Below are 23,767 nucleotides of genomic sequence, written 5' to 3'. Positions count from 1 at the left end.
ACGAACATGGGAACGCTTCTAACAGTTATCCCATTGCTGCATCCATTTGCCGTTATTGGTCACTCTACATATGCGCTGGACTTCATTGGCTAGAGTAGAATTTATAGTACCGTCACATACAGGGACCTATAATAACGAACATCAGATGTTCTATCCAGCATCACTAAAATATCACGTTTGACGTGAAACTGTGTTTCACTATGTTTGTTTCCATAAAGAGACTAAAATAAAAAATAATAAAAAAAAGTCCCTGCGTTTCAAGTAGGCTTGAATTTAGTACAAGCTTTCCAACCCCAATTATTCTCATTTTGGAAATGTCTTTAGCATTCTTGTCGTGACTTGTTTACTGCGCTGACAGAAATCCAGTGCCTGGGTTTGCGAAAGCGCCATTGGTCCATCTCGGGTGCGGATCCAGTCCGGCCATTTCTTCCCTCCAAAACTCATCCTTGCTGCAGGGAGGAGCATTGAGCATCCGTCTCACTGTATTCAAGAAAACGGATATATACAGTACTTTTTAATTTAAAAAACTTTTCATTAGCTTATGTTCAAAACCTTTTATATCATCTATTATATGCACAAGGGGTTTCAACGCGGAACCTTCTAGCTATCATCTGTCTCAAGGAGGGCGCGGGTTTTTCAGTTGTATAGGGAAGTCGTCTCATTTTATTTCCTGCGCCAAAAAAATGCAAGACATGGTCAGTACAATAAAACCTCGGTAAGCTATGTTTTCCATACTTGGTCAAACTGTACTTTATGTGAATTGCGGCCCTGCGCTTTGTAATTGAAGTCAAATTGTTTCTAGAAAAGCCTTTCCAGTCAAGTGTTGACAAGGCATCCTCAGACACTAGGGAAGGCTACTTCTGTTTATGCCCCACCTGACCAATGCCTACCTGAGAAACCGATGGCAGTAATTCTGCTGCATTTGCTAGTGCCTAATGGAATACAATGATTTCATGTCTTCATTTCAAATGGTTGTCTTAGTTGTACAATGTCAAAAACTATCTTTCGATTAAGTGAAGTAGTCTATATGAGGAAGAAATTAGTTGGTGAGTGACGTACCGAAGTTGCATCATCACGCCGTCACTATATACCTTCTCACATGTGATTGTCATGCACTGTGTACAATACCTTTTCCCATCGAGCAGTAGCCTTCAACGATATTCTGCATGAGAATCCATCCCATAAGGGAATTTAGCCAGATACAATGAAGGTCAGAATGTGACATTGCAGTGAGGTTTAAACACAGACTTGAATTAACCAAAAGGGCATTGCCTGGAGGGAGGGATTCACAATCACAATGTTGTAATTATCTGCCTGTCCCTACATGGTATTTGGTATTTTATTAGGATCCCCATTAGCTGTTGCAAAAGCAGCAGCTACTCTTCCTGGGGTCCACACAAACATGAAATATAATACAGAACATCAATAGACAAGAACAGCTCAAATACAGATGTTCCTTTTTCAAATGCACATGTAGCCTACATATCAATGCATACAGACAAACTATCTAGGTTAAATAGGGGAGAGGCGTTGTGTCGCGAGGTGTTGCTTTATCTGTATAAAAATAACAGGTTTGCTGTTTATTTGAGAAATATGAGTTGGAAGAAGTTCCATGCAATTAGGGCTCTATATAATACTGTATATATAATATATGCCATTTAGCAGACGCTTTTATCCAAAGCGACTTACAGTCATGTGTGCATACATTCTACGTATGGGTGGTCCCGGGAAGTGAACCCACTACCCTGACGTTACAAGCGCCATGCTCTACCAACTGAGCTACAGTATGCTCTCTTGAATTTGTTCTGGATTTGGGGACCATGAAAAGACCCCTGGTGGCATGTCTGGTGGGATAAGTGTGTGTGTCAGAACTTTGTGTAGGCATTCACATCCCTGAACAGATTAAGCTTTGCTAGCACTATTCATTGATTGTCATTTTTGGGGGACTGAGGAGAGGAGACCTGCTCAAGGTGTCCTCATTTAATTTGATGATGGTCAAGTGTCAGATCCCCCTTCTCATTCATGTGATTTAGAAGGCAAAGACCAGCTCTCTTATTAAACACAGAGACCTTTTCATCTTTCTGATGACTTGTTTCATTAAAAAATTGTGACACAATTGGAACCCTTGAGCTGTTTTTAATGAGTCAATTATAGTAGTTTGCTGAGAACCTGTGCTTCTGAAGGACCCTGTTTAACGTCAGGATTAACGAGACTGTACGTTAAATGAAATGTTCAGTCCATTCTACTATTGTAAATACAATATTCAGGGTGCAATAGTCATCTTTTTGTATTGTTTTATTGTAGTACACCTTCACAATGCACTACCTTTAGCACCACAGGCCTTTCACTGTCAAATCAGACTGATGGTATATGTCATGCAGGTGAAAGAGGACCCAAACGCGACTTAACAGAAACAGAGTTTATTAATGTTCAAAACGGAATAACAGAAATCCTCTAGATTGTAGAGGGAAAAACAACTGGAGAAGCGGCCACAGACTGCAGGTCGCCGGGTAGGCGCAGGCCGTTCTGAGACACCTGCTCACACGCAGCGTCTGATGAAGGCACAAAACACGACAGGACAGGGTGATACACAATCACGGCAAAAACACGACAGGACAGGGCGAAACGCAATCACAGCATGGTGAATACAATACAAGGAACCGACGGAACAGGAACGGATCACAAAGGAATAAATAGGGACTCTAATCAGGGGAAAGGATCGGGAACAGGTGTGGAAGACTAAATGATGATTAGGGAATAGGAACAGCTGGGAGCAGGAACGGAACGACAGAGAGAAGAGAGAGCGAGAGAGTGAGAGAGGGAGGGGGAGAGAGAGGGATAGAACCAAACAAGACCAGCAGAGGGAAACGAATAGCATGGGGAGCACAGGGACAAGACATGACAATAAATGACAAACATGACAGTACCCCCACTCACCGAGCGCTCCTGGCGCACTCGAGGAGGAATCCTGTTAGGAAATCATCGATGAGCGAACGGTCCAGCACGTCCCGAGACGGAACCCAACTCCTCTCCTCAGGACCGTAACCCTCCCAATCCACTAGGTATTGGTGACCCCGTCCCGAGAACGCATGTCCATAATCTTATGTACCTTGTAAATAGGTGCGCTCTCGACAAGGACGGGAGGGGAGGGAAGACGAACGGGGTGCGAAGAAAGGGCTTAACACAGGAGACATGGAAGACAGGATGGACGCGACGAAGATGTCGCGGAAGAAGATCGCACAGCGACAGGATTGACGACCTGGGAGACACGGAACGGACCAATGAACCGCGGAGTCAACTTACGAGAAGCTGTCGTAAGAGGAAGGTTGCGAGTGGAAAGCCACACTCTCTGGCCGCAACAATACCTTGGACTCTTAATCCTGCGTTTATTGGCGGCTCTCACCGTCTGTGCCCTGTAACGGCAAAGTGCAGACCTCACCCTCCTCCAGGTGCGCTCACAACGTTGGACAAACGCTTGAGCGGAGGGAACGCTGGACTCGGCAAGCTGGGATGAGAACAGAGGAGGCTGGTAACCCAGACTACTCTGAAACGGAGATAACCCGGTAGCAGACGAAGGAAGCGAATGTGAGCGTATTCTGCCCAGGGGAGCTGTTCTGCCCAAGACGCAGGGTTTCTGAAAGAAAGGCTGCGTAGTATGCGACCAATCGTCTGATTGGCCCTCTGCTTGACCGTTAGACTGGGGATGAAACCCGGAAGAGACTGACGGACGCACCAATCAAACGACAGAACTCCCTCCAAAACTGTGACGTGAATTGCGGGCCTCTGTCTGAAACGGCGTCTAACGGGAGGCCATGAATTCTGAATACATTCTCAATAATGATTTGTGCCGTCTCCTTAGCGGAAGGAAGTTTAGCGAGGGGAATGAAATGTGCCGCCTTAGAGAACCTATCGACAACCGTCAGAATCACAGTCTTCCCCGCAGACAAAGGCAGACCGGTAATGAAGTCTAAGGCAATGTGAGACCATGGTCGAGAAGGAATGGGGAGCGGTCTGAGACACCGGCAGGAGGAGAGTTACCCGACTTAGTCTGCGCGCAGTCCGAACAAGCAGCCACGAAACGGCGCGTGTCACGCTCCTGAGTCGGCCACCAAAAGCGCTGGCGAATAGACGCAAGAGTGCCTCAACACCGGGATGACCAGCTAACTTGGCAGAGTGAGCCCACTGAAGAACAGCCAGACGAGTGGAAACAGGAACGAAAAGGAGGTTACTAGGACAAGCGCGCGGCGACGCAGTGTGCGTGAGTGCTTGCTTAACCTGTCTTTCAATTCCCCAGACTGTTAACCCGACAACACGCCCATAAGGAAGAATCCCCTCGGGATCAGTAGAAGCCACAGAAGAACTAAACAGACGGGATAAGGCATCAGGCTTGGTGTTCTTGCTACCCGGACGGTAAGAAATCACAAACTCGAAACGAGAAAAACAACGCCCAACGAGCTTGACGGGCATTAAGTCGTTTGGCAGAACGGATGTACTCAAGGTTCTTATGGTCTGTCCAAACGACAAAAGGAACGGTCGCCCCCTCCAACCACTGTCGCCATTCGCCTAGGGCTGGGATGGCGAGCAGTTCACGGTTACCCACATCATAGTTGCGCTCAGATGGCGACAGGCGATGAGAAAAATAAGCGCAAGGATGAACCTTATCGTCAGACTGGAAGCGCTGGGATAGGATGGCTCCCACGCCTACCTCTGAAGCGTCAACCTCGACAATGAATTGTCTAGTGACGTCAGGAGTAACGAGGATAGGAGCGGACGTAAACGTTCTTTTAGAAGATCAAAAGCTCCCTGGGCGGAACCGGACCACTTAAAACACGTCTTAACAGAAGTAAGAGCTGTGAGAGGGGCAGCAACTGTTACGAATGAAACGCCGATAGAAATTAGCGAAACCTAAAAAGCGCTGCAACTCGACACGTGACTGGAACGGGCCAATCACTGACAGCTTGGACCTTAGCAGAATCCATCTGAATGCCTTCAGCGGAAATAACGGAACCGAGAAAAGTAACGGAGGAGACATGAAAAGAGCACTTCTCAGCCTTTACGTAGAGACAATTCTCTAAAAGGCGCTGTAGAACACGTGAACGTGCTGAACATGAATCTCAGTGACGGAGAAAAAATCAGGATATCAAAGATAGACAAAAACAAAAATGTTCAGCATGTCTCTCAGAACATCATTAACTAATGCCTGAAAAACAGCTGGCGCATTGGCGACCGAACGGCAGAACCCGGTACTCAAAATGCCCTAACGGAGTGTTAAACGCCGTTTTCCACTGACCCCTCTCTGATGCGCACGAGATGGTAAGCGTTACGAAGGTCCAACTTAGTAAAGCACCTGGCTCCCTGCAGAATCTCGAAGGCTGATGACATAAGGGGAAGCGGATAACGATTCTTAACCGTTATGTCATTCAGCCCTCGATAATGACGACAGAGTACCGTCCTTCTTTTAACAAAAGAACCCCGCCCCGGCCGGAGAAGAAGAAGGCACAACGGTACCGTCAAGAGACACAGACAAATAATCCTCGAGAGCCTTACGTTCGGGAGCCGACAGAGAGTATAGTCTACCTCGAGGAGGAGTGGTCCCCGGAAGGAGATCAATACTACAATCATACGACCGGTGAGGAGGAAGGGAGTTGGCTCGGGACCGACTGAAGACCGTGCGCAGATCATGATATTCCTCCGGCACTCCTGTCAAATCGCCAGGTTCCTCCTGAGAAGTAGGAACAGAAGAAACGGGAGGGATGGCAGACATTAAACACTTCACATGACAAGAAACGTTCCAGGATAGGATAGAATTACTAGACCAATTAATAGAAGGATTATGACATACTAGCCAGGGATGACCCAAAACAACAGGTGTAAACGGTGAATGGAAAATCAAAAAGAAATAGTCTCACTGTGGTTACCAGATACTGTGAGAGTTAAAGGTAGTGTCTCAAATTTGATACTGGGAAGATGACTACCATCTAAGGCAAACATGGGCGTAGGCCTGTCTAACGGTCTGAAAGGAATGTTATGTTTCCGAACCCATGCTTCGTCCATGAAACAACCCTCAGCCCCAGAGTCAATCAAAGCACTGCATGTAGCACCCGAACCGGTCCAGCGTAGATGGACCGACATAGTAGTACAAGATCTAGATGAAGGGACCTGAGTAGTAGCGCTCACCAGTAGCCCTCCGCTTACTGATGGACTCTGGCCTCTTACTGGACATGAATTAACAAAATGTCCAGCAACTCCGCAATAGAGGCACAGGCGGTTGGTGATCCTCCGTTCCCTCTCCTTATTCGAGATGCGAATCCCTCCCAGCTGCATGGGCTCAGTCTCAAAGCCAGAGGAGGGAGATGGTTGCGATGCGGAGCAGGGAAACACCGTTGATGCGAGCTCTCTTCCACGAGCCCGGTGACGAAGATCTACCCGTCGTTCTATGCGGATGGCGAGAGCAATCAAAGAATCCACATCTGATGGAACCTCCCGGGAGAGAATCTCATCCTTAACCACTGCGTGGAGTCCCTCCAGAAAACGAGCGAGCAGCGCCGGCTCGTTCCACTCACTAGAGGCAGCAAGAGTGCGAAACTCAATGGAATAATCCGTTATGGACCGTTCACCTTGGCATAAGGAAGCCAGGGCCCTAGAAGCCTCCCCACCAAAAACTGAACGGTCAAAAACCCGAATCATCTCCTCTTTAAAGTTCTGGAATCTGTTAGAGCAATCAGCCCTTGCCTCCCAGATAGCTGTGCCCCATTCTCGAGCCCGGCCAGTAAGGAGTGAAATGACGTAAGCAACCCGAGCTCTCTCTCTAGAGTATGTGTGGGGTTGGAGAGAGAACACAATCTCACACTGCGTGAGAAAGGAGCGGCACTCAGTGGGCTGCCCGGAGTAGCAAGGTGGGTTATTAACCCTGGGTTCTGGAGGCTCGGCAGGCCAGGGAGTAACAGGTGGCACGAGACGTAGACTCTGGAACTGTCCAGAGAGGTCGGAAACCTGAGCGGCCAGGTTCTCCACGGCATGGCGAGCAGCAGACAATTCCTGCTCGTGTCTGCCGAGCATGGCTCCTTGGATCTCGACGGCAGTGTAACGAGCGTCTGAAGTCGCTGGGTCCATTCCTGGTCGGTTCCTTCTGTCATGCAGGTGAAAGAGGACCCAAACGCGACTTAACAGAAACAGAGTTTATTAATGTTCAAAACGGAATAACAGAAATCCTCTAGATTGTAGAGGGGAAAAACAACTGGAGAAGCGGCCACAGACTGCAGGTCGCTTCGGGTCAGGCCGTAGTCGACTGAGACACCTGCTCACACGCAGCGTCTGATGAAGGCACAAAACACGACAGGACAGGGTGATACACAATCACGGCAAAAACACGACAGGACAGGGCGAAACGCAATCACAGCATGGTGAATACAATACAAGGAACCGACGGAACAGGAACGGATCACAAAGGAATAAATAGGGACTCTAATCAGGGGAAAGGATCGGGAACAGGTGTGGGAAGACTAAATGATGATTAGGGGAATAGGAACAGCTGGGAGCAGGAACGGAACGACAGAGAGAAGAGAGAGCGAGAGAGTGAGAGAGGGAGGGGGAGAGAGAGGGATAGAACCAAACAAGACCAGCAGAGGGAAACGAATAGCATGGGGAGCACAGGGACAAGACATGACAATAAATGACAAACATGACAGTATAGGCCTAGTTACAATGCACATCCACATCACATGATTGCCTTCCCATTTAAGTTCTATTGTCCAACTGAGTGAGTGTTTTAAGACTGTTTGCTCATGTGCCAGTGTTACAATGTGCCAGTGGAATCGGATGCAATACTTTTGTCATCACATATGAAAGTGATACCATACGAAATGGATTCCCATCTTTATTAACCTCATTGCCAGTAGTTCAGTTCATCTCACCTTCTTCACCCCTCCCAGTCAACCAATCACTGTGCGCTTATTACCTGTTAATATCACGCAGTAGTTGTTCCCTGATAGGAATGAAGCCCCTGTGTTCTCTTCCTGTAATGTGATCTACATGGGTCTGTTTTCCACCTGCTTAATTATGGAACAGAAATGGTGATCAGCAGCACCCTTGGAGCAGCAGACCATCAGTAACACTGTGATAATGATGACTGACAGTCTGGTCAATAACACTGTGATAATGATAACTGACAGTCTGGTCAATAACACTGATATTGATAACTGACAGTCTGGTCAATAACACTGATATTGATGACTGACAGTCTGGTCAATAACACTGATATTGATGACTGACAGTCTGGTCAATAACACTGTGATAATGATGACTGACAGTCTGGTCAGTAACACTGTGATAATGATAACTGACAGTCTGGTCAGTAACACTGTGATAATGATGACTGACAGTCTGGTCAATAACACTGTGATAATGATGACTGACAGTCTGGTCAATAACACTGTAATAATGATGACTGACAGTCTGGTCAATAACACTGATATTGATGACTGACAGTCTGGTCACTAACACTGTGATAATGATGACTGACAGTCTGGTCAATAACACTGTGATAATGATGACTGACAGTCTGGTCAATAACACTGTGATAATGATGACTGACAGTCTGGTCAGTAACACTGTGATAATGATGACTGACAGTCTGGTCAATAACACTGTGATAATGATGACTGACAGTCTGGTCAGTAACACTGTGATAATGATGACTGACAGTCTGGTCAATAACACTGTGATAATGATGACTGACAGTCTGGTCAATAACACTGTGATAATGATGACTGACAGTCTGGTCAATAACACTGTAATAATGACTGACAGTCTGGTCAATAACACTGTGATAATGATGACTGACAGTCTGGTCAATAACACTGTGATAATGATAACTGACAGTCTGGTCAATAACACTGATATTGATAACTGACAGTCTGGTCAATAACACTGATATTGATGACTGACAGTCTGGTCAATAACACTGATATTGATGACTGACAGTCTGGTCAATAACACTGTGATAATGATGACTGACAGTCTGGTCAGTAACACTGTGATAATGATAACTGACAGTCTGGTCAGTAACACTGTGATAATGATGACTGACAGTCTGGTCAATAACACTGTGATAATGATGACTGACAGTCTGGTCAATAACACTGTAATAATGATGACTGACAGTCTGGTCAATAACACTGATATTGATGACTGACAGTCTGGTCACTAACACTGTGATAATGATGACTGACAGTCTGGTCAATAACACTGTGATAATGATGACTGACAGTCTGGTCAATAACACTGTGATAATGATGACTGACAGTCTGGTCAGTAACACTGTGATAATGATGACTGACAGTCTGGTCAATAACACTGTGATAATGATGACTGACAGTCTGGTCAGTAACACTGTGATAATGATGACTGACAGTCTGGTCAATAACACTGTGATAATGATGACTGACAGTCTGGTCAATAACACTGTGATAATGATGACTGACAGTCTGGTCAATAACACTGTAATAATGACTGACAGTCTGGTCAATAACACTGTGATAATGATGACTGACAGTCTGGTCAATAACACTGTAATAATGACTGACAGTCTGGTCAATAACACTGATATTGATGACTGACAGTCTGGTCAATAACACTGATATTGATGACTGACAGTCTGGTCAATAACACTGTGATAATGATGACTGACAGTCTGGTCAATAACACTGTGATAATGATGACTGACAGTCTGGTCAGTAACACTGTGATAATGATGACTGACAGTCTGGTCAATAACACTGTGATAATGATGACTGACAGTCTGGTCAATAACACTGTGATAATGATGACTGACAGTCTGGTCAATAACACTGTGATAATGAGGACTGACAGTCTGGTCAAAAACACTGTGATAATGATGACGGACAGTCTGGTCAATAACACTGTGATAATGAGGACTGACAGTCTGGTCAATAACACTGTGATAATGAGGACTGACAGTCTGGTCAATAACACTGTGATAATGATGACTGACAGTCTGGTCAGTAACACTGTGATATTGATGACTGACAGTCTAATGATGACTGACTGTCTGGTCATTAAAACACTGATAATGATGCCTGACAGTCTGGTCAGTAACACTGACAATGATGACTGACAGTCTGGTCAGTAACACTGTGATAATGATGACTGACAGTCTGGTCAATAACACTGATAATGATGAAGGACAGTCTGGTCACTAACACTGTGATAATGATGACTGACAGTCTGTTCAATAACACTGATAATGATGACTGACAGTCTGGTCAATAACACTGTGATAATAAAGACTGACAGTCTGGTCAATAACACTGTGATAATGATGACTGACAGTCTGGTAAATAACACTGTGATAATGATGACTGACAGTCTGGTCAGTAACACTGACAATGATGACTGACAGTCTGGTCACTAACACTGTGATAATGATGACTGACAGTCTGTTCAATAACACTGATAATGATGACTGACAGTCTGGTCAATAACACTGTGATAATAAAGACTGACAGTCTGGTCAATAACACTGTGATAATGATGACTGACAGTCTGGTAAATAACACTGTGATAATGATGACTGACAGTCTGGTCAGTAACACTGACAATGATGACTGACAGTCTGGTCACTAACACTATGATAATGATGACTGACAGTCTGGTCAATAACACTGTAATAATGATGACTGACAGTCTGGTCACTAACACTGTGATAATGATGACTGACAGTCTGGTCAATAACACTGTGATAATGATGACTGACAGTCTGGTCAATAACACTGTGATAATGAGGACTGACAGTCTGGTCAGTAACACTGTGATATTGATGACTGACAGTCTAATGATGACTGACTGTCTGGTCAATAACACTGATAATGATGCCTGACAGTCTGGTCAGTAACACTGACAATGATGACTGACAGTCTGGTCAGTAACACTGTGATAATGATGACTGACAGTCTGGTCAATAACACTGTGATAATGATGAAGGACAGTCTGGTCACTAACACTGTGATAATGATGACTGACAGTCTGTTCAATAACACTGATAATGATGACTGACAGTCTGGTCAATAACACTGTGATAATAAAGACTGACAGTCTGGTCAATAACACTGTGATAATGATGACTGACAGTCTGGTCAATAACACTGTGATAATGAGGACTGACAGTCTGGTCAAAAACACTGTGATAATGATGACTGACAGTCTGGTCAATAACACTGTGACAATGATGACTGACAGTCTGGTCACTAACACTGTGATAATGATGACTGACGGTCTCCCACTTAAAAAGATGAGAGAGGCCTGTAATTTTCATCATAGGTACAGACAAAATGAGAAAAAAAAATCCAGAAAATCACATTGTAGGATTTTTAATTTATTTATTTGCAAATTATGGTGCAAATAACATTGGACCACTCAACAACAGTCTGACGGTGATAGAAGCTGTTCAACAGTCTGATGGTAATAGAAGCTGTTCAACAGTCTGATGGTCTGGTGATAGAAGCTGTTCAACAGTCTGATGGTGATAGAAGCTGTTCAACAGTCTGATGGTAATAGAAGCTGTTTAACAGTCTGATGGTGATAGAAGCTGTTCAACAGTCTGATGGTGATAGAAGCTGTTCAACAGTCTGATGGTGATAGAAGCTGTTCAACAGTCTGATGGTAATAGAAGCTGCTCAACAGTCTGATGGTGATAGAAGCTGTTCAACAGTCTGATGGTGATAGAAGCTGTTCAACAGTCTGATGGTAGTAGAAGCTGTTCAACAGTCTGATGGTGATAGAATCTGTTCAACAGTCTGATGGTAATAGAAGCTGTTCAACAGTCTGATGGTGATAGAAGCTGTTTAACAGTCTGATGGAGATAGAAGCTGTTCAACAGTCTGATGGTCTGGTAATAGAAGCTGTTTAACAGTCTGATGGTAATAGAAGCTGTTCAACAGTCTGATGGTAATAGAAGCTGTTCAACAGTCTGATGGTAATAGAAGCTGCTCAACAGTCTGATGGTGATAGAAGCTGTTCAACAGTCTGATGGTGATAGAAGCTGTTCAACAGTCTGATGGTAGTAGAAGCTGTTCAACAGTCTGATGGTGATAGAAGCTGTTCAACAGTCTGATGGTGATAGAAGCTGTTCAACAGTCTGATGGTAGTAGAAGCTGTTCAACAGTCTGATGGTGATAGAATCTGTTCAACAGTCTGATGGTCTGGTAATAGAAGCTGTTTAACAGTCTGATGGTAATAGAAGCTGTTCAACAGTCTGATGGTAATAGAAGCTGTTCAACAGTCTGATGGTAATGGAAGCTGTTCAACAGTCTGATGGTCTGGTGATAGAAGCTGTTTAACAGTCTGATGGTAATAGAAGCTGTTCAACAGTCTGATGGTCTGGTGATAGAAGCTGTTCAACAGTCTGATGGTGATAGAAGCTGTTCAACAGTCTGATGGTGATAGAAGCTGTTCACCAGTCTGATGGTAATAGAAGCTGTTCAACAGTCTGATGGTAATAGAAGCTGTTCAACAGTCTGATGGTGATAGAAGCTGTTCAACAGTCTGATGGTCTGGTGATAGAAGCTGTTCAACAGTCTGATGGTGATAGAAGCTGTTCAACAGTCTGATGGTAATAGAACCTGTTCAACAGTCTGATGGAGATAGAAGCTGTTCAACAGTCTGCTGGTCTGGTGATAGAAGCTGTTCAACAGTCTGATGGTCTGGTGATAGAAGCTGTTCAACAGTCCCAGTCTTTGTGGCGAGGACTATGATTTAGTATTTCACTGAGCTGAACACTAATAACGACATGTGACCAATGTTTAGTCTTTCTATCACCCTCTTGTCTAATGATTAGTGTTGTTTACTCAGTGCTCCTGCTTTACTGTCTGCGGGCGGGCTGGACCTGCTCCAGAGTTCAATTTAATGAACCTTGATAAGTCAAGAAACAGATGTCTGCACAGATGGCTCTAATTCAGATTTATTTTAATTATACAATGAAATTCTCTCCCTTGATAGTGTATAGCGGTGTGAAACCTCATACTGTTGAATCCATATTGTGTCATCCTCTTCCATACAAAACAATTCTACAGTGTATCCTGCTGAATTCCATTTACATTACATTTAAGTCATTTAGCAGACGCTCTTATCCAGAGCGACTTACAAATTGGTGCATTCACCTTATGACATCCAGTGGAACAGTCACTTTACAATAGTGCATCTAAATCTTAAAGGGGGGGGGGGTGAGAGGGATTACTTATCCTATCCTAGGTATTCCTTAAAGAGGTGGGGTTTCAGGTGTCTCCGGAAGGTGGTGATTGACTCCGCTTTCCTGGCGTCGTGAGGGAGTTTGTTCCACCATTGGGGGGCCAGAGCAGCGAACAGTTTTGACTGGGCTGAGCGGGAACTGTACTTCCTCAGTGGTAGGGAGGCGAGCAGGCCAGAGGTGGATGAACGCAGTGCCCTTGTTTGGGTGTAGGGCCTGATCAGAGCCTGGAGGTACTGAGGTGCCGTTCCCCTCACAGCTCCGTAGGCAAGCACCATGGTCTTGTAGCGGATGCGAGCTTCAACTCCCTGCCATAGCCACTCACAGAGACCGTTATTGACACGTCTCCAAGTGGATGGTTTGGATTCTGGAAGGAAAACAAAAACCATCTGACATTCTTGAGCTTTGCTGGCTGGTGAAATCTTGATAAGATAAGACAGAGTAGAGGTTGATAGGACAGCGTTGAGGTTGTGTCACAGCTGACAATCAATAGCTCTGACCAATCCCCGAGATCTGTAAGACCATGGGTTTAATAATAATTAGTCAAAGACTCAGCTTATGCAAAAAGATAGTACAGTTTATTCACCAGAACGTTCTGAAGTCCATTATACAAAGACATCCAGTTTTATAGCTGTGCACATACTTCCATACAAACAGTAGGTATCCTACGCACATACATACACACAAACAGTAGGTGAGTTGTATCTTTCTCCGTAGTTCTCACCACTGTGTATCACTACCCAGCCGACAGTTCCATTCCCCCCAGATTAGGGAAACCTTGAGAAGTACTCCCTATGCTCTCATAGGTTCCTCCGAGGCCTAGCCAGGTCAGTCCAAACACAGTTTAATTGTTCTCGTTTTTTCCCTCGGCACACACATACAAGTTCAAATCCTAATAATATAATAATATATGCCATTTAGCAGACGCTTTTATCCAAAGCGACTTACAGTCATGTGTGCATACATTCTACGTATGGGTGGTCCCGGGGATCGAACCCACTACCCTGGCGTTACAAGCGCCATGCTCTACCAACTGAGCTACCGAAGGCCTTGCTCAGACAGTCTTTGTTTTTCCACTATACAAATACATTGTTTAATCTAATTCTGACTAAAACTACACACGTCATCAGATTATAATTTTATGATTCTAATCAATTTCATACAATTATAAGGTTTCAGAGTGGAATTATTTTATCATTATCTTTCAACATATACATTATTTTATCAGGTTGATAGGACAGAGGTGAGGTTTCATGGGCTTGGTTGATAGCACAGAGTTGAGGTTTCATGTGCGAGGTTGATAGGACAGGGTTGAGGTTGATAGGACAACGTTGAGGTTGATAGAACAGAGTTGAGGATTCATGTGTGTGGTTGATAGGACAGAGTTGAGGTTGATAGGACAGAGTTGAGGTTGATAGGACAGAGTTGAGGTTGATAGGACAGAGTTGAGGATTCATGAGTGTGGTGTGTGGTTGATAGGACATAGTTAAGGTTGATAGGGCAGAATTGAGGTTGATAGGAAAGGTTTGAGGTTGATAGGGCAGAGTTGAGGTTGATAGGACAGGGTTGAGGTTGATAGGACAGGGTTGAGGTTGATAGGACAGGGTTGAGGTTGATAGGACAGGGTTGAGGTTGATAGGACAGAGTTGAGGTTGATAGGACAGAGTTGAGGTTGATAGGACAGAGTTGAGGATTCATGTGTGTGGTTGATAGGACAGAGTTGAGGTTGATAGGACAGAGTTGAGGTTGATAGGACAGAGTTGAGGTTGATAGGACAGAGTTGAGGTTGATAGGACAGAGTTGAGGTTGATAGGACAGAGTTGAGGATTCATGTGTGTGGTTGATAGGACAGAGTTGAGGTTGATAGGACAGAGTTGAGGTTGATAGGACAGAGTTGAGGTTGATAGGACAGAGTTGAGGATTCATGTGTGTGGTTGATAGGACAGAGTTGAGGTTGATAGGGCAGAGTTGAGGTTGATAGGGCAGAGTTGAGGTTGATAGGGCAGAGTTGAGGTTGATAGGACAGGGTTGAGGTTGATAGGACAGAGTTGAGGTTGATAGGACAGAGTTGAGGTTGATAGGACAGAGTTGAGGATTCATGTGTGTGGTTGATAGGACAGAGTTGAGGTTGATAGGAAAGGGTTGAGGTTGATAGGGCATAGTTGAGGTTGATAGGACAGGGTTGAGGTTGATAGGACAGGGTTGAGGTTGATAGGACAGGGTTGAGGTTGATAGGACAGGGTTGAGGTTGATAGGGCAGAGTTGAGGTTGATAGGACAGAGTTGAGGATTCATGTGTGTGGTTGATAGGACAGAGTTGAGGTTGATAGGAAAGGGTTGAGGTTGATAGGGCAGAGTTGAGGTTGATAGGACAGGGTTGAGGTTGATAGGACAGAGTCGAGGTTGATAGGACAGAGTCGAGGTTGATAGGACAGAGTCGAGGTTGATAGGACAGAGTCGAGGTTGATAGGACAGAGTCGAGGTTGATAGGACAGAGTCGAGGTTGATAGGACAGGGTTGAGGTTGATAGGACAGGGTTGAGGTTGATAGGACAGGGTTGAGGTTGATAGGACAGGGTTGAGGTTGATAGGACAGAGTTGAGGATTCATATGCGTGATAGGACAGAGTTAAGGTTGATAGGACAGAGTTGAGTTTGATAGGACAGGGTTGAGGTTGATAGGACAGAGTTGAGGATTCATGTGTGTGGTTGATAGGACAGAGTCGAGGTTGATAGGACAGAGTTGAGGATTCATGAGTGTGGTGTGTGGTTGATAGGACAGAGTTGAGTTTGATAGGACAGGGTTGAGGTTGATAGGACAGAGTTGAGGATTCATGAGTGTGGTGTGTGGTTGATAGGACAGAGTTGAGGTTGATAGGACAGAGTTGAGGATTCATATGCGTGATAGGACAGAGACGAGTTTGATAGGACAGAGTCGAGGTTGATAGGACAAAGTTGAGGTTAATAGAACAGAGTTGACGATTCATGTGTGTGGTGTGTGGTTGATAGGACAGAGTTGAGGTTGATAGGACAGAGTTGAGGATTCATGTGTGTGGTGTGTGGTTGATAGGACAGCGTTGAGGTTGATAGGACAGAGACGAGTTTGATAGGACAGAGTTGAGTATGATAGGACAGGGTTGAGGTTGATAGGACAGAGTTGAGGATTCATGTGTGTGGTGTGTGGTTGATAGGACAGAGTTGAGGTTGATAGGACAAGGTTGAGGTTGATAGGACAAGGTTGAGGTTGATAGGACAGGGTTGAACTTGATAGGGAAGAGTTGAGCTTGATAGGAAAGGGTTGAGGTTGATATGACATGGTTGAGGTTGATATGACATGGTTGAGGTTGATAGGACATGGTTGAGGTTGATAGGACATGGTTGAGGTTGATATGACAGAGTTGAGTTTGATAGGACAGAGTTGAGGATTCATGTGTGTGGTGTGTGGTTGATAGGACAGAGTTGAGGTTGATAGGACAGAGTTGAGGTTGATAGAACAGAGTTGAAGATTCATATGCGTGATAGGACAGAGACGAGGTTGATAGGACAGGGTTGAGGTTGATAGGAAAGAGTTGAGGTTGATAGGAAAGAGTTGAGCTTGATAGGAAAGGGTTGAGGTTGATAGGAAAGAGTTGAGCTTGATAGGAAAGGGTTGAGGTTGATAGGACAGGGTTGAGATTTCATGCAGGGATTTGACAAATGTAACATTTTCCTTAACTTTTATGCTACCATTTTTCTAGTGCTCAAACATTAAAAATAACATAAAATTACGTGATTCACAATTCAGAAATGGTCCTGCGTATGCCCATAAGTGGCAATACGCAGTGGCACTCTACTGCAGTCCTGGCAACCTACCAGACAACACTCGCGTTACTACTGTCCTCCACCCACTCAGAAACGATGGTATTAATGCCGTTTTACGTTCTCTGTTGTCTCTCTCCTCCACGCACTCAGTTTTCAGTACATGGGACTTCATGGCTCACTTCGCATCAATGTGATGGCTCATTGCAGAGATGTATGACTGTGTGTTCATAGACGTTCAACAATATGTTGTTGACACCATGTATGGTGTTTAAGAGCTTGTGGGGGGGTAGTTTTACAACAGTGAACATTTGGTAGTATAGCCTATTTGGAACGAATAAGGAAGAGTGCTGAGGTCATTGGCTTAGTGTTCTCCATTATGCCTTCATGTTTATCAGAAGGTCCTCAAGGCAAAAGGATACCTTACAGGATCCGTGGCATTGGTGTTTTTTTAAATGTATTACACAGTCACATGGCTAATAAAATATCAGAGATGATATACTGCGTGGTGTTACATTTACATTTGAGTCATTTAGCTGCAGACTCTCTTATCCAAAGTGACTTACAGTAGCATTAAGGGTTAAGTGCCTAGCTCAAATCTACAGATTTTTCACCGTGTCTGCTCTGGGATTCGAAACCAGAGATCTTTCGGTTACTGGCTCAAGTCTCTAACCGCTATGCTGCGTGGCGCACCATTGTTGAATTGAGTAATTTAGTAATCCATTTCCACCTTGCATTTCTGCAAACCTACGATTGTGCAGATGTTGTTCATAGTTTACTTATTCACCAAGTTTGATAGGACAGAGTTGAGATTGATAGGACAGGGTAGAAGTTGATAGGACAGGGTAGAGGTTGATAGGACATAGGAGAAGTTGATAGGACAGGGAGAAGTTGATAGGACAGGGTAGAGGTTGATAGGACAGGGTAGAGGTTGATAGGACAGGGTAGAGGTTGATAGGACAGGGTAGAGGTTGATAGGACAGGGTAGAGGTTGATAGGACAGGATAGAGGTTGATAGGACAGGATAGAGGTTGTTAGGACAGGGTAGAAGTTGATAGGACAGGGTAGAAGTTGATAGGACAGGGTAGAGGTTGATAGGACAGGATAGAGGTTGATAGGACAGAGTTGAAGTTGATAGGACAGGGTATAGGTTGATAGGACAGAGTTGAAGTTGATAGGACAGGGTATAGGTTGATAGGACAGAGTTGAATTTGATAGGACAGGGTAGCGGTTTATATCAACTCAACCATAAAGGCCTGATTTGGTGGAGTACTTCAGAGATGGTTGTCCTTCTGGAAGTTTAGCCCCTTTACACAGAGGATCTCTGGAGCTCTGTCAGAGTAACCATCAGGTTATTGGTCACCTCCCTGACCAAGGCCCTTCTCCCCCAATTGCTCAGTTTGGCCTGGCGGCCAACTCTACATAAGTATTCAGACTCTTTGCAATGAGACTTGAAATGGAGCTCAGGTGCATTCTGTTTCCATTGATCATCCTTGAGATATTTCTACAACTTGATTGGAGTCCTCTGACATGTTTTGGAAAGACACACACCTGTCTATATAAAGTCTATATAATGTCCCACAGTGCACGTCAGAGCAAAAACCAAGCCATGAGGTCAAAGGAATTGTTCGTAGAGCTCCGAGACAGGATTGTGTCGAGGCACAGATCTGGGGAAAGGTACCAAATCATTTCTGCAGCATTGAAGGTCCCCAAGAACACAGTGACCTCCATCATTCTTAAACTGAAGATCCAAATTACTGAAACAGTTTAACCCTTTTTATCAATAATTTTTTCGTTGTCCCTCTGCAGCAGACATGTGGTGAGCAATATGTTTGGAACTCCGAATCGCTATTGAATTGCAGTATCTAATCTCAATAGCATACATACAGAATCGTGATACATATAGAATCGTGATACATATAGAATCGCAACACGTATCGTATCGGCACCTAAGTATCGTGAGGTCCCTGGCATGAGGTCCCTGGCGTGAGGTCCCTGGCAATTCCCAGCCCTACTAGTATATCTCCCCATGTTATAAAACGAAACAATTGTTGAAGAAAGCGCTGATCAATCTGAAAGTCTCAATCTTGTTTGGAATCGTGACCTCTTCCTTTGTGCAGCTCTAATGAAGGAAAATGAAAACGTGACTAACATTAATGGTAAAGCACTGCATCAATCACTTTTTATTTGTGTTTATTTTGTCCTTGGGTTGTCTTGTCTTGGCTAATTAAGTCTGTCCCATTAAGGGGATTTAACCATCACATGTTATAATGGACCTATTGGATTTGACAGCCTTGGAGCAGGCAGCATCAACAACTTTTTAACAGCTGGAGAGAAGAGAGTGAGAGAGTGTATTTACACTGATTTATTACTGTCCTCTATCAATCCTTGACACAGGAAAGACATGATGATTTGACTCTAATCTAATTTCACTGAAGGGTTTTATTCAGTGTTGAAAGTGGAGGGTATACGCTTAATCGCCACTTAATCGCCACTGATACGTGTCAAAGTAGTGTAGTGGAGGTTATACGCTTAATACCCACTTAATCGCCACTGATACGTGTCAAAGTAGTGTAGTGGAGGGTATACGCCTTATCAATTAATAGAGCTGATGGAACAGATGTGGAATGTTTTTAAAGCTTAAAATGTTGATAAACTATTGTTTGAATGTGCACAAGGCAGGAGGCCTATGTGTGAATGTTTCAAAATGCAATTTGCCGACAAACACTGTTCTAAAATGTGCACCGTGGTTTCATGGACAGAGATAGAAATGTCTGTTATAAAGAAGGGAGATCTAAAGATTCAACAACTATTATGGGCTGTTGTTAATATGACTTGGATAATGCCTTTGGCTGCTAGACAATGAAAGGGGGTGGCAGGGTAGCCTAGTGGTTAGAGCCCCTGAACAAGGCAGTTAACTTACTGTTTGTTCCTAGGACGTCATTGTAAATAAGAATTAGTTCTTAACTGACTTGCCTAGTTAAATAAAAAAATAAAAAATAAAGTTCACAGAACCAGAAGAACACATAATGAGTAAGTCGTTATAAAATAATTGCCTCCACGTTTCTATGGTGGGATTTTGTCCATAGGCTTCTACTTTGAAGCAAGGTAAGATGCCTCATCATATGAAATAAAACGTCCAGGTTTCAAACAATTAAGGAACAGGAAAAATATAGCGATGCTAATGATAGATGGTAGATGGAACGGCTTTCCCAAAAACCTTCTCTATTAATTGTTAACCCGCTACAAAGCTAGCCTATGCCTACCTGTCAGAATGATATGATTATATCATCAATCCAGTACATCTATTCAGTGGCTATTTATTTTGCAAACTCCATCTCATGTGTTAATCAAACAGTAGTGCTAGGTGCCTGCACACTTGAGTTAAACTGGAACTACTCTCAGAAATCAAAATGTATTAGATTCTACTTAGACCTCAAAAGTGGTCTCCCTGGTGTGGTTTAAGCATTGGTATGGACTTAGAACATACAATTGTGTTGTTTTTCTGTAAAATAAGTCAAATAAAAAATTGTGACTTTGAGAACACAAATCTGAAAAAAATTGGAGAGAATCTGAAACCTGTGAAATTCTGGCTCAGTTTATCTGTTTCAATTAGTAGGCCTACTATTATCCTACTGAACAGTACAGCTTGGGTTCGCCTGACTGTGAAAGACCAATATGGGCTTCATCATTTTAGATCATTCAGAGTTTATGTCACTGCTTCTCATAGAATTGTTCACGAAGGGGGCCGTTTTCCTTCACTGGGCCGTTTAGAAACGTTTGGGTGAAATTAGAGTCCAGGCTCCACGACCACTGGGTTTATTGTAGCTCCAAAGTCTCATCGCTTTTACAACATGTTCTTTGTGATTTTAGCTGATGTTATCCCTTTGCCCTTTTTGATTGGTTTTGAACTGAGGATAGGACATGTTTGGATATTCAAATGTTAAGATTTTCCTAAAGCCATCTAGAACTGTGTGAGGACGAACTCCTACTATTGGTAAAGAGGATCTAGCCAGTCCATGTATTCTGGTTATTTCTCAGTCTGTTCTTATGTGTCAGTGTAAACACTTCTAACCGTAGCAGTAAGAGACTTGCATGCAAAGGCATTCTGGGGATGTTTTGCATGCTGTTCCTTGCAGTGTTATCAATTGGCTTTGTTTGGTGTCATTTCTCCTGGTTGTAAAAAGAACCAAGAGCAAGGTCCTGCTGGGTAACTGATGTTTGACTAGGGTCTGTCACCAATCCGCTGGACACAAGTGTCATTCAGTGTCCCTACTTGGAGCTGCTCAAGGCATTCTTTAGACCAAACTGTAAAAAGTGACAATGTGCTACTGTTCAGTCAATGTGAATCAAACACAGTCAATATTCAGATTCAAACTCAAACAGGAACCAGCTATTTGAAATGTCCTCATTTCATATTTTTCTCTGAATGACGCTAATACCTAGAATTTTGTGAGAAGTTGAGCTACAAGGATTAGATGGGAAGAATTCAACTTCCCTTTCAAGCTGAACATAACATAGCTCGCTTTCTGTATGCATTAGCTTAGCGCTTGATGATTACAACAGTTCTCTGTACAGAGGAAGTGTTGACTTCTGTTGTTTCATCAACATTAGCCTAATCAGCTCACAACTTCTGTCTCCAGACTAGCCTATAGTGAGTGGCCTAATATACAGTCAGGTCCGTAATTGTTGGCACCCTTGATCATAGCTGCGGGAAATGCTGAAGGTGTTGCAGCACCCCCTGGTGGTGAGGTGGCAAAACTGCAAGCATCTGTTGCAATTTTTAAACAATGAATACATAATTTCTCTGTTCAATTATTATTGTGAATAATAATGAGATTGGGGAGAGTGAAAATGGCATTTTATTACACCTTCACTTATACAATTTAAATGTGTGATTTTGTTAGTTTTGTGTTAATTGGGCTCAAAACCATTCCATATATGTATACACAACAGTCAGCCGTTTGTCTTGTCAATTTGACTGTGTTCAGGTGTGTTAGTAATTGGATTATGTCTTGAAAGGTGGTCTGTTTTGAATAGTGGGAGAGAGGAATGCTTGGAAGAGGTAGACATGCTATATGCTCTGCGGGAAAAGTGTTTTTGTTTTAATAACCTTTTAGCCATGGTCTGTTTTAACCTCTTTAAAACCATCTGTTTTATAGCCTAATAAATATTTATTTAATTCTGACAATTGTCAGTCTTGTTTAATCTCTTGTTTTTTACCGAGTACGGCCAGCTGTGTCACAGGTGAAACAAAATGTGGGATATTTATACATTTACATTTAAGTCATTTAGCAGACGCTCTTATAATATATGCCATTTAGCAGACGCTTTTATCCAAAGCGACTTACAGTCATGTGTGCATACATTCTACGTATGGGTGGTCCCGGGAATCGAACCCACTACCCTGGCGTTACAAGCGCCATGCTCTACCAACTGAGCTACAGAAGGACCACGCTCTTATCCAGAGCGACTTACAAATTGGTGCATTCACCTTATGACATCCAGTGGAACAGTCACTTTACAATAGTGCATCTAAATCAGTGGTCACCAAACTACGGCCCGCGGGCCGGATACGGCCCGTCAGCACATTTGGCCCGGCCCTCTGAACAATACCAGAGACGCTATCGAATTTTTTTCCTATTTGGCCTCCAGAAAAAAAATCCTAGGCCCGGCCCTGTCAAAGAGAGAACGGAATAATGGCGAAAAGGTTAGGTAAGAGAAAATTTGATTCAGAATGCAGGGTATTTAACCTGCAGTGGACAAACAATTATTTTTTTGTTCAATGCAAAGAAAAGGCTGTTTGTCTCATCTGTCAAGAGACGGTGGCGGTATTCAAAGAATACAATCTTCGCCGACACTATGAATCCCGTCACAAAGACAAGTACGATAGCTTGCAAGGCCAAATACGAGCAGACAAACTCTCAAAGCTAAAAAGTGGACTACTATCTCAGCAGAATACATTTGTACGCCAAGCTCAGCTGAACCAGGCATCCGTTCGGGCCAGCTTTCGGGTTGCTAAACTGATAGCAAGAAGCGGTAAGCCTTTCACTGACGGAGAGTTTGTTAAGAAATGTATGGATGCTGTCGCGGAGGAGGTGTGTCCCGAGAAGAAAGGTGCATTTAATGCCGTAAGTCTGTCGGCGAGTACAATCACCAGACGCGTTGAAGAAATCGGGAGTAATGTATATGCCCAGCTGCAGCAGAAGACGAAAGAATTTGACTTTTTTTCATTAGCACTTGATGAGAGCACGGACGTGCAAGACACAGCGCAACTGCTCATTTTTATTTGTGGAGTTAGCGCAAACTTTGAGATATGCGAGGAGCTGGCAGCCCTCCAAAGTCTCAAAGGGACTACAACGGGAGAGGATATTTTTGACAAAGTGTGCCAAACCATGGAGAAGTTGGACCTGGACTGGTCAAAGCTAGCTAGCATCACGACTGACGGGGCTCCTAGCATGGTGGGCGAAACTCGCGGTCTAATAGGACGCATGAACCGGGAGTTGGAAAAAGGGGTCTCACCGCCCGCTACGAGTCCACTGCCTAATTCACCAGCAAGCACTGTGCTGCAAAGTGTTGACGTGGGATTCTGTAATGAAGGTTGTGGTGTCGTGCATAAACTTCATCAGAGCAAAGGGACTTAAACACAGGCAGTTCCAAGAATTCCTGTCTGAACTGGAGTCTACGCACGGAGATGTGCTGTACTACACA

The 23,767-nt window shown here is 43.9% G+C and overlaps 1 protein-coding gene across 3 annotated transcripts in view; it reads left to right on the top strand.

Annotated features, from left to right (window-relative positions):
* Window positions 1-445: 445 nt before the first annotated feature.
* The window catches only part of LOC124006702 (oxysterol-binding protein-related protein 6-like), an 88,922-nt gene continuing 65,600 nt past the window's right edge, over window positions 446-23,767 (top strand). For all 3 annotated transcript variants that reach the window (XM_046317987.1, XM_046317163.1, XM_046318761.1), the window contains exon 1: window positions 446-715. The gene's annotated coding sequence lies outside the window, so the exon portion shown is untranslated. The remainder of the gene's footprint in view (window positions 716-23,767) is intronic.

This window comes from Oncorhynchus gorbuscha, linkage group LG01 (genome assembly GCF_021184085.1).
Source record: "Oncorhynchus gorbuscha isolate QuinsamMale2020 ecotype Even-year linkage group LG01, OgorEven_v1.0, whole genome shotgun sequence".
In the NCBI taxonomy this organism is placed as follows: Eukaryota; Metazoa; Chordata; class Actinopteri; order Salmoniformes; family Salmonidae; genus Oncorhynchus; species Oncorhynchus gorbuscha.
The sequence above is the reverse complement of the archived record's forward strand: the minus strand, read 5'-3'. Positions and strand labels throughout refer to the sequence as shown.